This window comes from Choloepus didactylus, chromosome 5 (assembly GCF_015220235.1).
Source record: "Choloepus didactylus isolate mChoDid1 chromosome 5, mChoDid1.pri, whole genome shotgun sequence".
In the NCBI taxonomy this organism is placed as follows: domain Eukaryota; kingdom Metazoa; phylum Chordata; class Mammalia; order Pilosa; family Megalonychidae; genus Choloepus; species Choloepus didactylus.
Genome location: NC_051311.1, coordinates 65274766 through 65294974, shown reverse-complemented (window position 1 = coordinate 65294974; position 20209 = coordinate 65274766). Strand labels below are relative to the sequence as shown.

Here is a 20209-nt window from a genome sequence, read left to right as displayed (position 1 = left end):
GATTTCTAATTTCATCTAATTTCATGTAGTCCGAGACATCTGTTTTTTTTTTTTATTTTGATGTCGTAAGGATAGCCTCCTATATTGTTTACATACAATTGTAAACTTTCCTTTCCACATTTGGTCTTTAATTTACTTTAAACTTGCTTTCATAACTGGTATAAGTTAGTGACCTAATTCTATTTTTTTTAACAAAAATATTAATGAAGAGTCCATTCTTCCCACATTGATTGGCAACCCCACCTCTATCATATACCAAGATCACATAGATGTGGGGATAAACTTCTCCAGCTATCTGTTCTGTTCTATTTGATCTATTTGTCTATCCCTTTGCTAACTCAAAGCTGGGTCATGTACTTAAGTTTTTTTATATATGTCAATATATGGAAAGCCTTTGTCTTTTGCTTGTTTGCGTATTTGTTTCAGAATTGTCTGGCTGTTCTTGCAATTTTTTTTTCTGAGAAGTGAAAAAAAAAATAAGTCAGTAAAATAAGAACACATCTCCAGTTCATTTAGAAGTCAGCGTCCAAGGTAAAAGAATTTTCTGTTGAACTTGACATCACTCCTATCCTCTGATACTCACCTACCCTCTTCTCAAAAAAGTTTGTATTTCCTTCCAGTGAAATATTCTCCATAAAGTCAAACGGATTCTCGACCCTGAAAACCTTGCTAAAACCCAGTTCCAGCATAAGTCTATCTGCCACAAACTCAATGTACTGCTTCATTAAAGTGCAATTCATTCCATTCAGCTTCACAGGCCTTCATAAGGAACTCCTGTTCTATTCTAACAGCATTGATAATTATTTCTTTTACTGTCTGTTCTGAAGGTTTGTGAAGCAGGTGTTTGAACATGAGGCAGGCAAAGTTGCAGTGTAAACCCTCATCTCTGCTAATAGGTTCATTGGAAAATGTGAGGCCAGGCATCAATCCTCTTTTCTTGAGACAGAAGATCGATGCAAAAGAGCCAGAAAAGAAGATTCCTTCTACTGCTGCAAAGGCTACAACACGTTCTCCATAGGTAGCTGCTTTGTCCCCAACCCAATGCAAACCCCAGTCTGCCTTCTTTACACAAAGCATTGTTTCAATTGCACTGAAAAGAAATTCCCTTTCTTTGGAATCTTTAATGTAAGTGTCAATAAGGAGACTATACATTTCAGAATATATGTTTTCCATGGCAATTTGGAAGCCATAGAAGCAGTGTGGGCTTCTAAAATCTGAACTTCTTGGCTAAATCGCTCCACCAGGTTTTCATTTACTATGACATCACTTGCTGAACAGAAAGCCAAAACAAGTGATACAAAATATCTCTCCGTAGGCTTCAGGGCTTCCCACTGCTCAATGTCCTTGGAAAGATCCACCTCCTCAGCTGTCCAAAAGGAAGCCTCAGCTTTCTTACACATCTGCCAAATCATGGTATTCGATAGGAAAGATGACAAAGGGATGGGGATTTTCTCTCAGGAGTGGCTCATCTTCCACGCTGGAGGCAAGAACCTTCGTTTTCTCTGGCTGGGCAAGCTTCTAGAAGATCTTCCGAGCAGTCTTGCAGCCAGGTTGCAGGTGCTGTTGGGGGCCGGGGGTGTGTTCTCCTTGTCTGCCAGGTTGTGCCCCTTCAGGGGAGAGAGATGGCGCTGCTGCTGGTCCGCCAGGGTGGGAGCGGGATGGGCACGGAGAACACAGCTGCAGAGATGTGGCGACTGGGAAGTGGGCAGCACGGACCTGTTCTTGCAATTTTAAATTTCCACATGAATTTTAGAATCTATCAAATCTCACATACACTTACACACAAACACACACACACACACCATAACCAGTTGTTATGTAATTAGAACTTCACTGAATTCATAGATTAATTGGGGACAAATAAATGCCTTGTGATATTGAGACCCCCAACACATGAATTCAGATAAAATAGTATTATCTCACTAATTATTCAGGTCTTCTTTATCTCTCAACAATGTTTTATATTTTCTCCATAATAGTTTTACAAATTTTGTTAGATTTTTTCCTAAATACCACACAGTTTCAGTTGATATTATGGAAAGTGTTTTTTCTATTACATTTTTAATGGGCTATTTCCGGTGTTTAAGGAGAGAAGCAATATAAAACGTGGTTAAGAGCTCTGATTCTTAAGCCAGTATTATAATTCCAGTATTATCACTTACGAGCGGTATCTCTGTGGGCAAGTGCTTACTCTCTCTATTAATTTCAATTGAGAATAATAATAGTGCTACCTCATAAGGTGATTGTGAGAGGTAAGTAACATATGTAAAGAACGTGACACATAGCAATCACCATATAAAAATTAGCTTTTATTATTATAAGGATATTATTAATTTGTGTAAATTAATTTTGCATCTAGCAGCCTTGCACACTCGTTTTTTAGTTTAAATGGTTTGTGGACTATCTTGGATTTTCTATTTAACAGTCATATAATCTGCAAGTAACAAAACATTTAGTTTCTTCTTTCTTCCTTATACCCATAAATACTTCTCTTGCTTCTTATCACGATAAGGGGAGCAGGAAATAGCAACCCACCTGTCTTAACGGATGGTAGTGACAGTAGCACAATATTCTGAATGTAATTAATACCCCCGAATTGTACACTGGAAAGCTGTTAAAATGTGGGAACTTTGTGTTGCATTAATGTTACTACAATAAAAAGTTTTTAAAAAGATATAAAGTTCCCCTTTAAGATTTATATTTGCTGCAGTTTTTTTGTTAGATCCTCTTTGTCAGGTTAAAGAAGGCCCATTGCATTCCTAGTTTGGAGAGGATTTTTATCGTGAGTGGGCCTTGACATAGACACTTAGATTTTTCTTAATTTAATCCCTACATTGTAGTCTGCACTGAACAACATTTAGCAACAATATGCATTGGTCTAGAGTCTAGCAAACAACAGCCCACACCACATCACTTATCCTTTACATATTTCCCATGGCTGCTTTCACGCTACGACAGTAGAAGTGGGTATGTGCCACAGAGATTGTATGGCCCCACAAAGCGATACTTACCATCTCACCCTGTATGGAAAATACTTGCCAACTGTTGATATCCACCATATAGATCCCTCATTACAATTTTCACCCTAGATTAAAGGGTTGAGGAGGAAGCAAGGAAGCGGGGATAAAGAGGCTTATTTTTAAAGAAAAGTATCTTTTCTACTTTCTCCACTCTTTGTTCCTTCTACCTTTCCCTCTCATTTCTCTCATTAACTCCTTCCTCTTCTCCCTCCTTTCCCTTTTCTTTTTCCATTCTTTTCCCTCATGGTTCTTCCATATTAAAAAGGTAATGTAAATATCTCATTCTAACTGAATCAATAATAAAACTGGCCATTTTTTTCTTAATATTTAGTATGTACTAGATGTTATACTAAATTATTTGGTTCAAAATTCATTCACTCAACAAATATGCATTGACCAAAATATGTGTGGGCATTAATTTTATGTATCAACTTGGCTAGATTATGGTGTCTAGTTGTTTGGTCAAGTAAGCACTGGCCTGATTGTAACTGGGAGAATATTCCATAGATGGATTTACATTAGTCAGTTGATTGTATCTATGGTTTATTGCATCTACAATCAACAAAGGAAATTGCCTTTGGCAATAAGAGGAGTTTCTTTATCCAATCAGCTGGAAGCCTTCAAGGGAGAACTGAAGATTTCAGCAGTCAGAAGGAAGAATTTCTGTCCCTACTTCCAACAGCCAGCTTCTCCTGGGGATTTCAACATCACCTTCATCGACCCTCCAAATTGCAACCTGCCCTAAGGAATTCAGACTTGACAATCCCATGGTGGAGTTAGACAATTCCTATAATAAATCTCTTAATATTTACATATATGCATATATCCTTTTAGTTTTGTTTTGCTGTTTCTCTGGAGAACCCTGACTAACAAAATATGCCAGGTTCTGTTCTAGATACTTAAGACATATCAGTGAACACAACAAATATTCCTGCCCTCATGAAGTTTATGTTGTAACAGAGGGAAGCAAACAATAAAAATAGAACAAATGATAAGCACTGGGTAAAACAAACACAGAGCAGGATGAAGGGGGATAGAGAAGGGAGCAGGAGTACAATTTTTTAAAGGCAGTCATTGGAAGGTGACCTACATCTTGAAGGAGGTGAGGAAGCCCAGAGGCTCCTGATAGGAGCATGTCCAGTGTGTTGAGGGAAGGGCAAGGAGGCCAGAGAGCTGGGGAGTGGAGAGAATGAGAGATGAAATCAGATTGGTCATAGGGCCAGACCATCTAGGCCCGCTGGATTTTCACTATGACCCAAATAAGGAGCAGCTGAAGAGATCTGAGCAGAGGAGCAATGTGGTCTGACAGGTTTTAAAAGGATCACTCTGGCTGTTTCAGTGAGAACAGACGGTGGAAGCTGCGAGACTAATTAGGAAGCCAATTGCTATATCTGAGGGAGAATACTGTCGTTTGATCGCCCAACAGCTGTATGAGATAGATACTATTATTATGCCTTTTTTATGGATGAGAAAATTAAGATGTAGGGAGGTTAAATAATTTGCAAGCTCACACAGCTAATATCAAGCAGAACTGGTTTCAAACCCAGAGTCAGTCCAAGGTCAAAGGGTGCTATCTGGAGTCAGACAAATTTGATTTCACTTCATGACAGTGCTTCATAAATACACTTTATTTAATGCATGATATTATAATTCATTTCAAGATTTTCATGATTTTGGATTAAGCAGTATATATATTTAAAAATAAAACATTTAAAAATAAAAACCACTTAGACACTATAGATCCAGATGTTTAGCTTTTATTCTTGAATCATTAACAAAAAAAATTTTAAACTTTGATTTTCCAATATTAGGTTTGCTTCAAATACCTAAAGACCTGGGGTTTATCCAATCTAGCTCTAAAAATTAAGAGCTTGGATCAAGGTGGCAGAATAAGAAGCTTCAGTGCTCTGTCTTCCCACAGAAGCTTTGAACAACCAAAAAGAACTGGCAGAAACATCTTTCTCAAAGATCCAGAAAACAGCAAAAGATTGCAGTAACAGGGCAAGCAGTGAAATCAAGAAAAAGGTCACTTAAAAGTGGTAGTATCTCCTGGTGCTCCAGCTGACTTCTCCCCCAACCCCCACTGGCTCTGTGCGGAGTTGGCAGTGCTCCCAGTGCACATCCCTGGTGCCGATTTCATGTGGAACAGAGGAACCTTCCTGTACACAATCGGAGTATGTATGTCTGACTCAATCTGCCTAGTGGTGGCCTGAGGGACTCACTGACCCAGAGCATTCCCTGCCTGGAGAAAGCAGCTCACAGAGCTCTCCTGCAGAATGCTGTGGGAGAGCAGTCAAGTGGCTGCCTGGGACAAGGGATTGCTGGCTGCAGGACATACAGCGCAGTGCCTGGACACTTGACACAACTCTTTCCTCACATCCAAGTAAATGGGGAAGCTCCTAGCACCAAACACATATGTCCAAGACAATAGCATGCAGAGAAAGGATCAGGGAGACCCCTATGCTTTGGCGTTGGGCTGTTCTCTAAATTCACTGCATGGATAAGCTCTGAAGGAGAGCTCTCTCATGGGTCAATCTGAAAAGGTCAGAAAGGTGAATTCTTTTTGCCTTTTCTTCTTTTTTGTTAGCTCATGGCATTCAAAGAAATCTCTGTCAAAATGAACTAGATACAAGCTTAAGGAACAGACGTCTCAGAATCTAAATCTCAGCAATAACACATTAAAATATTTTAAATGTCCAGGTTTCAACAAAAGATTAAAAAACACACAAAGAAATAGGAAATGATGGCCAAGGCAAAGGAGAAGATTAAAGTACTAGAAACCATCAATGAGAAGGACCAGACCAAAGACATACCAGACAAAGACTTTTAAAAAGTGGTCCTAAATATGCTCAAAGAACTAAAGGAAAACAGGAACAAAGAGAAATCAGGAAAATGAGCAATGAACATGAGGGAATATCAAAAGAGAGATGGAAATTATGAAAGGGAAACAAAAAAAGCTGAAAACAACAGTAATAGAAATTTTAAATTCCCTAGGGGGTTCAAAAGCAGATTGGAACTGGCAGAAGAAATAACCAATAAACTTGAAGATAAGACAATTGAAATCATCCAGCCTGAGGAGCAGAGAAAGAAACAATGAAGAAAAGCAAACAGAGCCTGAGGAACATGTGGGATACCATAAGTGTACCAACATATGCACTGTGGGAATCCCAAAGGAGAAGAAGAGAAAGGAGTAGGGAGAATTCTCAAAGAAATAATGGTTGAAAACTTCCCAAATTTAATGAAAGACATGAATATACACATCGTGGATGCTCGGTGAACTCCACACAGGATAAACCCAAGTAGACCCACACTGTGTCATATTATAATCAAACTGTCAAATGCCAAAGATATAGAGAGAATTCTGAAAGCCACAAGAGAGAAGCAATATGTCACACATAAGGGAACTTCAATAAGATTAATTGTATATTTCTCATTGGAAACCATGGAGGCAAGAAGGCAGTGAGATGACATATTTAAAATGTGAAAGCAAAAAACTGCCAACCAATAATTTTATATCCAGCAAAAATGTTTTTCAAAAATAAGGGAGAGATTAAGACACTCCCAGATAAATGAAAGCTGAGGGATTTCTCTATCACTAGACCAGCCCTATAAGAGATGTTAAATGGAGTTTTGCAGGTTGAAAGGAAGGGACACTAGACAATTGACTCAAGCCACATGAAGAAATAAAGATTTCCAGTAAAGATAATGACATAAGGACATCGGTAAATATAAATACCATACTACTGTATTTTTTTTTCTAACCCCACTTTTTATTTCCTACAGGGTCTTAAAGGCAAATGCTTAACATTTAATGATAAATTAATGGTTGTGGACTGTTCCAACCCAGCTCTTAAAGGGCTCGGGTCAGTGCAGCCCCCAGATCAAAGAACATGCCAGGCACAGAGTCAGACATGAGTTTTATAAGGACTGAAAAACAGGAGAGTGTCCCCAGTGGCAGCCATCCAAGGAAAATGGAATTAGTGCTCCACAAAGTTGGGGGTGTAAGAGGCATCTTATAAGGGTTTAGGACAAAGACATTCCATAGGGTATGAGAACAGAGTTTCAGCAGGGTCTTATGACACAGGGGTTTGAAGATTTGTTATCAAATGATAAGGGGAGGAGAGTTTCAATGCTTTACAGGGTAAGTGGTTTATGATACCATCCGCACATTTGTTCCTCCTTGGGAAGGTCTGTTGACCTTTAACTTCTGTTCCAGTCACACAGGCTGCTATGTGCTGTGGGGCTTCATTCCCCTACAGGCAGGGGGAGCCCAGGCCTGGGGCCCCACATGGACTTATAATATATAAAGATGTAATAATAATACTGGATAAGATCCAGGAATGGAGGAGAAAGGGCTCAAAAAGACATTACTGAAACACAAGAAAAAAATTGAGTATAGACTGTAAGCTTTATACCTATGTTAAATTTCCTGAACTTGGTAACTGCACTTAGGATGATTACCTAAGTGAATATTCTTGTTTGTAGGAAATGGAAGTATTATGTATTCAAGAAGAGTGAGTCTCTCTCTCTCTCTCTCTTCCTCTCTCTTTCTCTCTCTCTCTCTCTCTCTCTCACACACACACACACACACACACACACAGAGAGAGAGAGAGAGAGCAATAATACAACTGGTAAGGAAGACAATCAAGGGTTTGCTACTGAATTCTTTCTTACTCTTCAGCAATAAATTCTGTGGCTCCAAGTTAAACAATATAAAAGCAGTTCATGTAAATTTGCTCTCTAATGTCTTAGTGTTGAGTTTTTAAACCAGGCACTTTGACCCATGATTTATATGTAAATGATGTTGAGAAATTTTTTAAAAATCATATATTTCTATGTTTGTGTATGTGTGTGTATATACACACACACAATCAATACATAGAAATGTAGTCAAGAATTGATAACACACAGCCTCAGACATTTATTGAATGACTCCTGGGCACTATATTAAGTCACTGGGGATTCAGTGCTGAGAATAAAAGGGTCAGGCCCTCTCATTAAGCACATAGCCTAAAAGAGAAATAAAACAAGAAGCAAATTATCACAAGTATTAGGAGATCCACAAAGGAAGAGGACAGGGGCAGGGCTGTTGTGGGGCCCCACCCAGTGTGGTGGGGAGAGGGTGTCAGGAAGGGCTGCCAGCTGGAAGTGATGTTTAAGCTAGACTTGAAGAATAGAAACAAGTTACCAGGGAAACGGGAAAAGGGATGGGACAAAGAACTTTTCAAGAAAAGAATCTGTGCAAAGGGCTTGATACAAGAGAGACTACTCCAGTGAACTGGAGAAAAAGAGGGAAGTCTGAAGTATGGGGTGAGGTAAAGCTGGAAACAGGCAGGGAGCAGGTAGGCCGGGCCCAACAGTTTGCATCTAACTCTAAGAACAAAGAGAAACCATTAGGGGTGATTTTCAGCAGTGGAGTGACAGATCTAGTTTTCACTTTTAATAAAAGATCAGTGTGGCTACTACGTGAAGAATGGATTGGAAGGGAACAAGAAGGAGAGCTCTTAGGCTATTGCGATTGTCCAGATGAGAGCTGGAGGCAGAGAGGGTGGACTAAGGCGAACAGATGCGGCTCAACAGGGACAAATCGGGCGACGGGAAAAGAGGGAGAAGCAGGAGCCAGTGAAGAGCCCTCCTTTTCCACCTGAATGGATGTAAGGCCATTCACTAAGAGGGGGAACACGGAGGAGAGGCTACTTTACACCGCCTATGGATCACTTTCAAGTGTGTTTTAAGGTTGGGGTAGGGGTAAAGGTCCATGTCCATACCCCTTCTCCATTTCTGAATTGGAGTTTATTTCGTTGGTCTCTTTTTGTCGAACGTGCAGGTGGGGTGATATCATAGCACAGGGAGAGAAGCAGATGTCTATTGAGGAGGAAGAAGGGGAAGAAAAGTTCTGGAGGCAGCGCTGTCCGTAGACACCTGAGCACTGGACGGGTGCAACAGGAGGGACTGGGGGGAGCATGGGGCTCAGGCAAGATGTGACTGGTCCCAAGGAGGTGAGCACCTAAGACACCTCATTACTTCACAATTTTGCTGAGGGCTGACAAAGTTCTAATTGTAACATTTCCCTTGTTTGCTTTTCCTTTTCTGGTGAAAGTGTGATGTACCTATAGACTACATCATAAAGACAACAGGGAAGCAAGGCAGGACTGCTTTTCTCATTTAAATATCTTTTAAACATCACAAAGGGGAATGCAGAATTTACAATTGTGGGGAAGTTTTTTCTGAGCACAGTAAAATATTCTCCATCTTTCACATATCAGCTTGCAAATAAGCTCTGACATTATAGAATCATTTCAAGATTTAAATTATATTTTAGATTGTTATATGCTAATTTTGATGAAAAGATTTTGCAATAATGGCAAATGCATTTGAATAATCAATTTGAACCCCCAATTCAACTCCCAGATATATTCCCTAGTGGTTCTCAAATGTGGTCCCCAGTGCCCAGCATTTACATCACTTGGGATTTTGTTAGAAATACAAATGTTTGTGTCCTACTTTAGACCTACTGAATCAGAGATTCTGGAGGTGTGGCCCAGTGATCTTTTTCTAACTTTTTATTGTAGTAAAGTATGTAACAAGCCCTCCAGATGATTCTGATGCATGTGCACATTTTTCTTAGAGCAGTGCTTCCCATACTTTTCATATTCTGGCAAACACAGAAAATGTTAGTTTGTAAGACACACACACACACACACACACACACACACACACACCTGTGTAAGTGGATGAGGCTGTTACAGACTGGAAGGGACCAGCCCACAGGCTCCAGCTGCCCCCAGCCCTGCTCTAGCACTGGACTGAGTAGCTCAGGGAAACTCTGACCTGGCAGAACTCTCACACCAGTGCAAAAGGAAATATATAAGAATCTTCATTGTGGCATTGCTTCTAGTAATGAAAAATGAGGACTCACCTGAATACCTATCAACAGAAGAATGGATAAATAAACTGTGGAATATTTGTGCATTGGAATACTAGTCACAGTGAAAGTGAATGAATGAATGACAGATATATGCATCAACTCACAGAAATCTCAAAAGAAGAATGTTCAGCAAAAAAAGCAAGTGACAGAAGAATATATACAGTTTGATCGAGTTTATATAATGTTTCTAACACACTAAACCATATTGGGTATTGTTTGTGGTATGTACACATTAGTCAAATCATAAAGCATGCATAGGGATGATAAACATCCTCTTTGGGGCAGTAGTTAGCACAAGGAAATGAGGGAAAGAGGGGTGGAGGTTCAGGGATGTGTCCTGAGGGGCGTCATCAATTTTATTTCTTAAAAAATCAAAAGAAAATATAGTAATGTGCTAAGATTTGGCACAGTTGAGGGATGGATACACAGATGTTTCTTGTATTATTTTTGACACTTTCCTGTACACGAAATATTTCTTAAAAATTTTTGATAAGAAAAAAGAAATCAGTTGGATTCTATCAAATTACCTGAATTTTTTTAAGACCCAACTCCGACTTGAGCTCTTTGGTATCAGCAGACTATTTTCTCGCTCTGGGCCTCAGTTTCCTCATTTGCGAAACAGAGGAGATTGAATTCAGTGACCCCTGAAGTCCTACTGCCTCTCGCATGTCTATGATCTATTTTGGTGATCCAATAGAAAGCACCTCACCCATTCCTTTCTCCTCTCCACACAAAGGAGGCAGCCTCCTCAGCCACTGTTCCTTGTCCAGCTGTCCGCCCTAATAGCCCCCTGCTCACAATGCCCTCCACAACTAAGAAGGGGACTAATAATACATCACAAAACAGGAATCACAGAGTCAATATTCTAGGATACAATTTAAGGTAAAAAGAATGTAAATAAAGTTGGGAAAGTTTGGCACACAGAAAAGATGTGTGGGATTTAGGAAATGACATAGAACTTGTAAGCAACCTTTCCTTGAAGGAGAATCTTCTTCCTAAGCACAGCATTTCATGAAGAAGCAGAGCATTTCAAATCAACATCACAATGATGTTCACTACTCTATCCCCATTCTTGGGGCATAATCTCTACCTCCTTACCCCCCACCCCCACATCAGGCATGATTCTACACAACTAATGGCCAGACCTTTTCATGAAGGAAAGACTGGCTTCTTATTTTTAATTGATACTTTTTAAGATATTCACTACATGGGAATCCCCTTTCCAAATAGCTTTGGTTGTTAATTCTGTCTTTGAATGTGATCAGTCATTCCACTAACATGAACCTTGGCGTACTGATGCCTACAAAGGATGAACATTTTTAATTTATTATTTACAACAAATAGTCCAAACACAAAAAAGTATACCTACCACCAAGATTTAACAAATGTTAGCATTCTGCCCTTGTTTGCTCCAGATCCCAGATCTTGTTAAGTTTTACTAATTTACACGTTCAAATCAGACAGCCAGGTAGAGTTTTCCACCTTGCGGTTTGCAATGCCATGTCACAGGTTTGAGCGTTCCAGGCCTCTTTTTAGGCATTTGGACAGCATGATGTGGTAGAAAACATATCTGATGGTAACTGACTAGGAATATGAGTTTTTTAAAAATCTGATTTTAGCTCTAAGAATAGGAAATCTTTCAATATCTCTGGGCTTTGGTTTCCTAATCTATGCTATGCACACATTGCACTTTATTATTTGTAAGGTCCTTCCTATCTCCAAAATCCTTTGGCTCTTCTGAATTGACCACATTAACCAATTGTTCTAGCTTAGTACACAGTCTCATTCTATGTTTTCAACTCTTTTGGTTGAAAAACCAATGATAAATGCATTAATGAGTCATATAGACCCAATCTACACTCAATGCAGTATATATATTTTTAATTTATATATATATAGAGAGAGAGAGAGTTAACAGAAGGAAAAATACATACTTCTTTTCAGTTATACAAAAAATACTCAGTGTCTGGCACATAACAGATACATTGAATGCCTGCTGAATTAATTAAGGATTAATTATAAAGTTCCTACTATCAGGGACAATGCTAGGTGCTTGTGACAATTTCCCATTTAATCCTTCCAGTATTCCTGAGAAATAGATACTTCCTACCCCGTACAGGATCACAGTAGTATTAAATGACAGCCAGGATTCTGTCTGGGCCCATCTAAGCGACAATATTAATACCCAAAAGACAGATGCATGCTCTGTAAATGAACTTTTTAAGAGCTTCACCCCTGTGTATCACTTTAACAACCACTACACTCTATCCAACATTTACCTACAACTTTACACTTCTTACTTAAGTGCTCTCCTGACATTTTCTATTATTCATCATTATGATGATGGCCTCTCTGGTGATTAGAAAATTGACTCACAGTTAAAATAATGAGGACTTGAGAATAATGAGAATTACTAAGTGGGATCCTTCTGGACCCTATTGTCACTTAGATAAATACAGTTGACTCTTGTGGGTTATTGACTTTGTGAATCATCTGTGGTATCCCTATTTTTCTTCACCAAAATTCTTAATATAGCATGTTATGTACATAAACTTCATTACTTTCTTTGAAGAGATTATTAGTCTATTTGGTCAGAAAACGTAGTAGATAACGTGTATAGGTTACAGGAAAGCATCAGACAGGATCATATCTGAAAGGAAGAGATGAATAAATACATACTGGATGCAAGGACAACTAGTAACTAATGGAAGAACTATACCCAAAAAGCTAGTGATTAAGAAAAGAATTTCAACCTGAATAAAGCACTGCACCACAGGGTTCTGTCCTTGATCTTTTCCTGCTCCCAAATATCATCAATGGCATAGATACGTAGACTGTAAGGTCCTAAAATTTGAAGAAGACAAAAAGTTGAGAGGGATAATAAATAGGGTGTATTTATTACAACTAAAATAAATTTCATAGGCTGAAGAATTGGACCAAGTTGAATAATCAAAATTTAACAGAGGTAAGTTTAGGATTCAAAAAAGAAACTTCCCAGGTGGTACAAAATGTTTTTTTAAAAATGTAGTTTGGCAGCGACCTTGAAAGAGACATAGGGACTTGGTTGATGATAAATTCAATATGAATCAACAATATAGTATAACTACTCAAAAAAACTGGTGCCATCTTTAGCTGCAATAAAAGAAATAAAGGATCTTAAAGAATCAGGGTCATAGGCTTGCTCTGCTTGGCACTGGTAATTTTCCTCCAAATATCATATGGTATTTGATGTTGAACCTGAAAGATATAGACAAACTGGACATTCAATTTCTCACACCAGAAGAGAGAAAAGCTAATGAAAAAAAAAAAAGTGGGGTGTTTGCTCTGAAGGACAAAAGACTAAAGGGAATGTGACAGCCATATTTAAATATTTTAAAATATTTTTGAACTGGTTGTTTTAGTTTTCTAGGCTGCTCAAGCAAATACCATGAAACAGTTCAGCTTAAACAATGGTAATTTATTAGCTTACATTTTTGAGGCTGGGAAAATGTCCAAATCAAGGCATCATCAAGTGATACTTTCTCCCCCATTCTGGGGCTGGCTGTCACATGGCAAGGCACATGGCGGCATCTCTTGGTCTCTCCCTTCTCATTTGGGTTCAGCTTCTTGCCTCCAACGGCTTTCTCTCTTTTTCTTTCTGAATTCCATTCTCTTATAAAGGTCTCTAATAATAGGATTAAGACCCATCCTGATTTACAAGGGCTATGCTTAACTGAAGTAGCCTCATCAAAAGGTCTTATTTACAATGTGATCACACCCACAGGAATGGATTAACTTTAAGAACATGTTTTTCTTGGGTACATACAGTTAGTTCCCCACCATCACAGTGGTCAGATGGAATGAAAACAGTCTTCTTCTGAAGAACTCAAAGAGGTCGAATGAGGATCAATAACTTCAAAGAAAGCATGTTGCAACTCAACAGAAGGAGGAAATTTATAGTATGGCCTTACAAGATTGCGAGTTCCCCAATGTTAGAAGTTCCAGCATAGGCTGAGTAACCTGTTGGTGGGCTACTGTACAGGGAGTAAGGGCATCTGGGGGAGTTTGGGCTGGATGAACACTGAGGTCCTTGCAAACCTGAAGGAAAATGAATCAAGTTGCCTCAAAGGAAGGTGACTGCTAAAAACTTATTCTTGTTACTAATGGCCTCAGCAAGGTAGGGTTTGAAGCTAAATCTATTATCCACCCACCCCCAATATGTATACACAAGTATAAAAGCACACACATGATTCTTGTCAATGTGGAATAAACACCAAAGCCTCATTAGTTCAGATTCTAACTAGTTGAAATGTGCAATGATTCAGAGGGGAATAGGATCAGAGTTTGCTATCGCTAAGGAAAAAAATGTTTGCGAAGCAAATGGTTAGTGTAAACAAGGTTCTGTCAGGAAAACTTGGCCTTACATCTAAAGTCAAGAAAACACACCATTAAAAATAATTAGCTTATGATATCTGTACAAATAAATATTTCCAATTTCTTAATGATCCATTCTTTACTTCAGGTCAGGTAGGACTTAACAATTATAAGTGCTTGTTAACAGTACTTGTTCTGAATACCATACAAACTAGAAAACGGTAAAGCTATTTTTTCTACATATTAAGAAATTCAGCTTTAGTTTGAACGGGGCACGAGGCCCCATAAATTCAAGTTAAGAGACTGTTTATAATGGGTTGCTTTGAGTTCTTCTTAAGCACAGACATGACCATGGATAATTAGCAACAAAAACAAAGTAATTATAAGCTAGAGAGAGAAAAAAAGTGGGTGTTACAAGTAGTCAAAAACTTACCTGTCAGGACCCAACCATAGCTAGATTTCATACAGCCTGGCCATAAAGCATACAAACTGTGAGTCAGCACATAGCACCTAATGCTGCCAAGAGCATGACTGGCAGGACATCATGGGTGGGTGGCCCGTGCATTCACACAGGTCCCATGTTTAGAAGGGCCTATGCTTGGTTTAATGCTCTACTGTCACCATCTTGAAATTCTTAATTTTTGAACACCAGGCCCTGCAGATTATATAGGTGGTCCTGATGACTGGTACATAACGGTGACTGAGATATGAAAGGCAAGCAAGCGAAATGCATACGCACTGGCAAAATCTAAAAATAGCTCTGTTTATTAATGAGCAACAATATCCTGTAATCAAGACACAGCCAGTTGGTTAAAGTTAAAAGAATTACTTTGCTTGTTTAATGTGTAAACCAGCAATAATTCACAAATTTGCTAATTGTTTTTCCCTGCTGCAGATGTGAGCTGCCAACCAGTAGAGCTTAAGTATTCAAAAGTAATCAGCCACCATTTCAAACTCCATCACAAAGTCATGTATCACTTTCAGAAGGCACGGAATCTTGGTACGTTTTTACTGGAGTCACAGAGGCAGTGATGAAGCAAATGTGAATTTTAAGACAACAAAGCAAGCTCTTCACTTCACCATGGAAAATTAGAAGTAACGAAGAACCCTCATAGCACTTCAGGATTTTTCAGTGTTCTCTGGAAGTTTAACTTGCAGAAGCTACCTATGTATGAGAAAATTTTGAACCTTTGCTCTAACTATATTCTCCTTGATGTGGGCTGTAAAGACTTTCACCAGTGAAAACTATACATCTTTATATTCACATTTACAGGACAGAAGGAGTTACCAAAAATGTAAATATCACAAATAAAATCTTATGTATATCAGTCTTCTCTACTTCAGCATCTTATTCATTTCTGAACATGTAAATACAGAAATTAAGGAATCAGGGAAAAAAGGCAAAATGAAGTATCAAATGTGAAACCCATCTTACTTTTTAATTAAACTAATTTTTCCCTATTGATTTCAAGTTCACAATTAAAGTTTATGTAGCTTGGGGAAGTATTTAACAGTACCTTATATTTATAAAACAAACTTTATTCCAAAGAGCTTAAAGGACATTAACATAAAGCATTAATCATTTGCCCATACACTATCCTTATAAAAATCAGGAAAAAACACATTATCTTGATTTTAAAAATGGTAGAACTGAGGCACAAAATAGTTACAAGGCTTTCCTAGGATCAGGCACAGACACACACACACACACACTCAGAATAAACCATATTCTGCAAATCATGTCTCCTTTTTAACATTTTCTTATTATTAGAATCACAGTGAAAAATTATTATGAAATATATGCCTACAAAAGATATTAATTACAATGTAATTTCAATTATTAATCATTTTACCTGGAGCTATATGAGTTACCAAATAATTTTAACAAATAAGCAAATTAAGAGTTGATTCTATTTTCTAGATTTCATTCTAAAATTATAATTTAGCACCTGCTCGTATAACACAGACAAAAGAAAACTAATTTAGGGACAACCTATGAAAAGAATAGTCTATTAAATGAAATTATATTCTGACTTCTGAACCTGCTTTGCAAGAACAGTAATTACACTTACCAGAAGCCTATACAAATGAAAAAAAGGAGCCATGATTCATGCAAAGAAACATTTTCTAATCTACAATTTACAGTCCAGCCGCCTTGCTACCTTAAATCTCATGTCCTCTGTCAAATAACTTTATATTTGTTATTCAATCTTAAAACCCTCCTGGAGCCACGTCTTTAAATGGCGTTGTGATGTCTTACGTCATGATGTTGCGTCACCACGTGATGACGCTGTGCATTCGCAACACATCATCGCATATTGACACAATGCCATGGCATAATATCATCAAATTAAATTCATCAGCTCTCCCTCACCCTGGCCCCAGGAAGGGCAAGAGAAATTAAAAGGTTTTCCTTGCTCTTGTTTACTCCTGGTGTATAGATAGGAAAGAACAACAGGCATGACAGATCACTTCCTTGTCTCTTCAAACTTCTTGGATTTCACATGGGGTATTTGAAAGGTACAAAAAGGAAAGTTCATGGGGATGGTTTTTATGGGGATGGTTTTCATGGGGATGATTTTCATCCCCATAACAAAAATGGCTGTTACTGGTTTTACCCCATAACTAATACCACCTGAATTCGTTGTAGAGATAAAATATTTAGAAATGTCAGCTCCCCTTTTTTCAGGGCATAAGGATAGTGTTTGGGCTGGTGGGAAAAAAAAAAAAAAAAAAAAAACCTTTTACTTCTCATTTCTTGCCCTCCTTATCTGCCTTCTTCTAATCCTCTTTTTCCCTCCTCCCATGCATTCCTCTTCTATACATTCTGAAATAGCAAGTAACCAGAGGGCAGGAGGTAGATGCAGTCAATCATCTTGACTAGAATATTTATATAACGATAGAGGGAGTATGAAAGCTATAATAGGCTTTCTATCATCAATTAGTAGAGTTGGTAACCAGCAGAGTCACCGTGTGAACAGCCACTGAGAAACCATTATAAACCCAGGGCATTTGGATGAGTCCATCTGAACATTATCTGAATTTACTTACAAACTCTTCCAAAGGGATGTATTTCCAGTTCATTAACCATAACATGTGGTTTGTGCATCATGTCAATACAGGGTCTCTCTTTCATTGGCTCAGCAGACACGCCATGTGCCAGGCACTGTTTCTGGTACAAAGGCTCAGATAAAGCAGGCAACAGTATCTGGAGTAGTTACAGATCTGTCAGTAATGGATGCAGGTGAGCAACAGATTACAAAACAATCTGAGAAAGCACTAATGAAGATAAATTAGAGTGTTTTGGGGACTCAGAAAAATAAAATAATACCTGGACATTTTTGTATATCTTGCAAAATGAATAGGTGGAGGAGAAAAAAATGCAAAAATATGAAGGTATGGGAGAGCAAAACGTATTAGCCTACATTTATCCTTCTGTAGATGTTTTCCTAGAAAGTTTCTCAAAATGATCTGTGTATGTAAATGCTGTTTTAAAAGGCACCAACTCACATGTCACATATTCCCGTTATCACAATTATCTTAACAATTACAATATGTAATCACACTCATAGTTACAAACACCCTCTCAATTACCCTAAATATGGTACTTCAATGCCAGTTGAGTTATATTCTAGGTGAGTTTTCTATCCTCTAGGCTAAATATATTATCTCCCTCTTCATAACCAAATAAAAATTGGAAATCAAAGCCATTTGTGTTTTCTTGAATGCAATTGACTAGCTACAAAAATCTTGGTAACTTCTTTTCTGGTATATACATAAAGATAGATTAGAAAACTTCCTGCTAATGATTCATCTTTCTTAAATAGATATTGAAAGAATATTTGTTTTTGTAATATTCTGTGGATAAAACACCTCAGCCCAGTCAATGTTAAGTGGCTATATATTCTGATATTGGGCCCCACATGGAAGCCACTGGCAGATATGTTCTATTGCTACCATAATCCTCAAGAGGTCTTTAAAAAACTAGACATGACAAGAGAATAAAAGCTCTAGGGGATTTCAGCACCGAAAGACTTTTTTCATCTTTCTGAGAATTATATGATTTTGAGAGGCAAGTTTTCAAACAGGTTTCTAAAATGCCATTTGTAAATTAGATATACATATGAATCCATATACTTTGGAAGTCAAATGAGTAATTATTTAATTAAAATGTGATGAAATCTTTAATATACAGTTTAAAGCAATGTAAAAAATATATTCACCAATGTATCTATTTTGTAAGAATAGAAGAAAAAAGATTATAAGCACCTAGTACCCAAAGACATGAAATAATAATATGTGGGAAAGAGAGACAGACAGTGAGAGAGAAAGAAAATTTCCAAACATCAATTCTTCCCCATATTAATGCATACAAAATTTTATCCTGAATAGGACAGTGGAAGAAACAAGATGCAATCAAAAGTTTACTTGAATAAATGATATATTTTATAAAACAGGATATAGTGAATATGGGGTAAAGATCTACAGAATCTGGAAGTCCAAAGACATACAAGAGTAGGTTACGGAGTTAGTGAACCTTTTGTGACTTGTTTCCTTAAGAATTTTAAGTATATCTTTAAAAAAAAATCCAAATCCAGAAGTAAAACAAGAATAGCAACATCAGAAAGTCCTAGTTTTAGCATATTTATTTCAGATGGATATTAATGTACATTTCACTCTGACAGAATTCAGTTTATGCAACAGATGAATGTGGAAAAAATTTTAACTTTATTTAGCAAAGAATCTTTTGTAGTACAATAATCACCCCTAAATTGCATGCTTTATAAGTTTAGAGTTCCATATGCTGACTTTCTTGAATAGGAATTCATTTGTGCAAACACATCTCTGTTATACAAGATGGGGTGCATCTGGGAGGAGGGTTTGGAAGTGTGCACATGGAGGCCTCTTGCCTTCATATTCTACCTTGGCATTGTACACTTGAGACAGGTAGAAAGAACACCTGTACCTATCCTTCCTTTCCCCATGGCTTTTCTTCTACCCCTTGAGTGTTTTTCAGATTCCCATGAACTGGAGCAAAACAGTCCACAGAGAGATTTTAAAATTTATTTACCTACATGAATAATTTTCTTTAAATAATCAAATTCAGGGAAAGGGAAGGTCAAAAAGCACACCTATTTGTTAAGGACCTGCTGGCTACTAGAAATTATGCTAGGTGCTTTACATATTCTATCTCATTTAATTCAATCACGTTTTTAATGATCTTGAAGAGGAGCATGATTATTAACTAACACAAACTACAAAATTCAGTTACTTGAGTTAATCCATTAGCTCATCCACTCTTTTACCACGAATATATTAACAATTTTAAGTGATACTATGAGCTGGGCACTATTATTTTAAAATTAACCCAAATTACCATCATTTCCCTGCAGTATCTATGGGAGAGTGGGTGGAGATCGAGTTATCAATTTGATTAGTGATCTCTGGCCTTGGGTCCTCTCTTTGTAGAATACCCAGCCCCAACTCCATCTTCCTCTCCCCACATCCTTCCTCTCCCTGCTAATGCTTGTGGACATTCAAGTTCTGCTGTAAATCCTAGACCCTGCTCTACCATCTGGGGTTTGGGGTGCCATTTCTCCACTGTCCGTACTGATGAAAAGGGCTTTATCAATGCCATCCAGCTCCCATCTGGTCACTCTCAGGGATCCAGGAGTCTGCTTTCCCTCCAGAAGGGCAATGTGGTCCATTACGCTTTCATACAGAATGTTCTTCCTTCTTCACAACAGGCAAGATGGACCCCAGACTGTGACAAACTGAAGAAAGGAGCCCAAATTGAAGTTGAAGTTGGGGAACCTCGATATTTGAAGCAGCTTCTTGCCCCTCAGCTTCTGGGCTTCCCTAAGTTCCCTGCAGAGGAAAGGCCAATCCCAGGAAGTTGAGACAATGA

At 38.1% G+C, this 20209-nt stretch overlaps 1 protein-coding gene and 1 pseudogene across 2 annotated transcripts in view; both read right to left on the bottom strand.

The window, feature by feature from the left end:
- Positions 1-20209, bottom strand: part of GRM8 (glutamate metabotropic receptor 8) — an 896233-nt gene that overhangs the window by 671846 nt on the left and 204178 nt on the right. The window lies entirely within an intron of this gene.
- On the bottom strand, positions 513-20009 carry LOC119534750 (annotated as a pseudogene).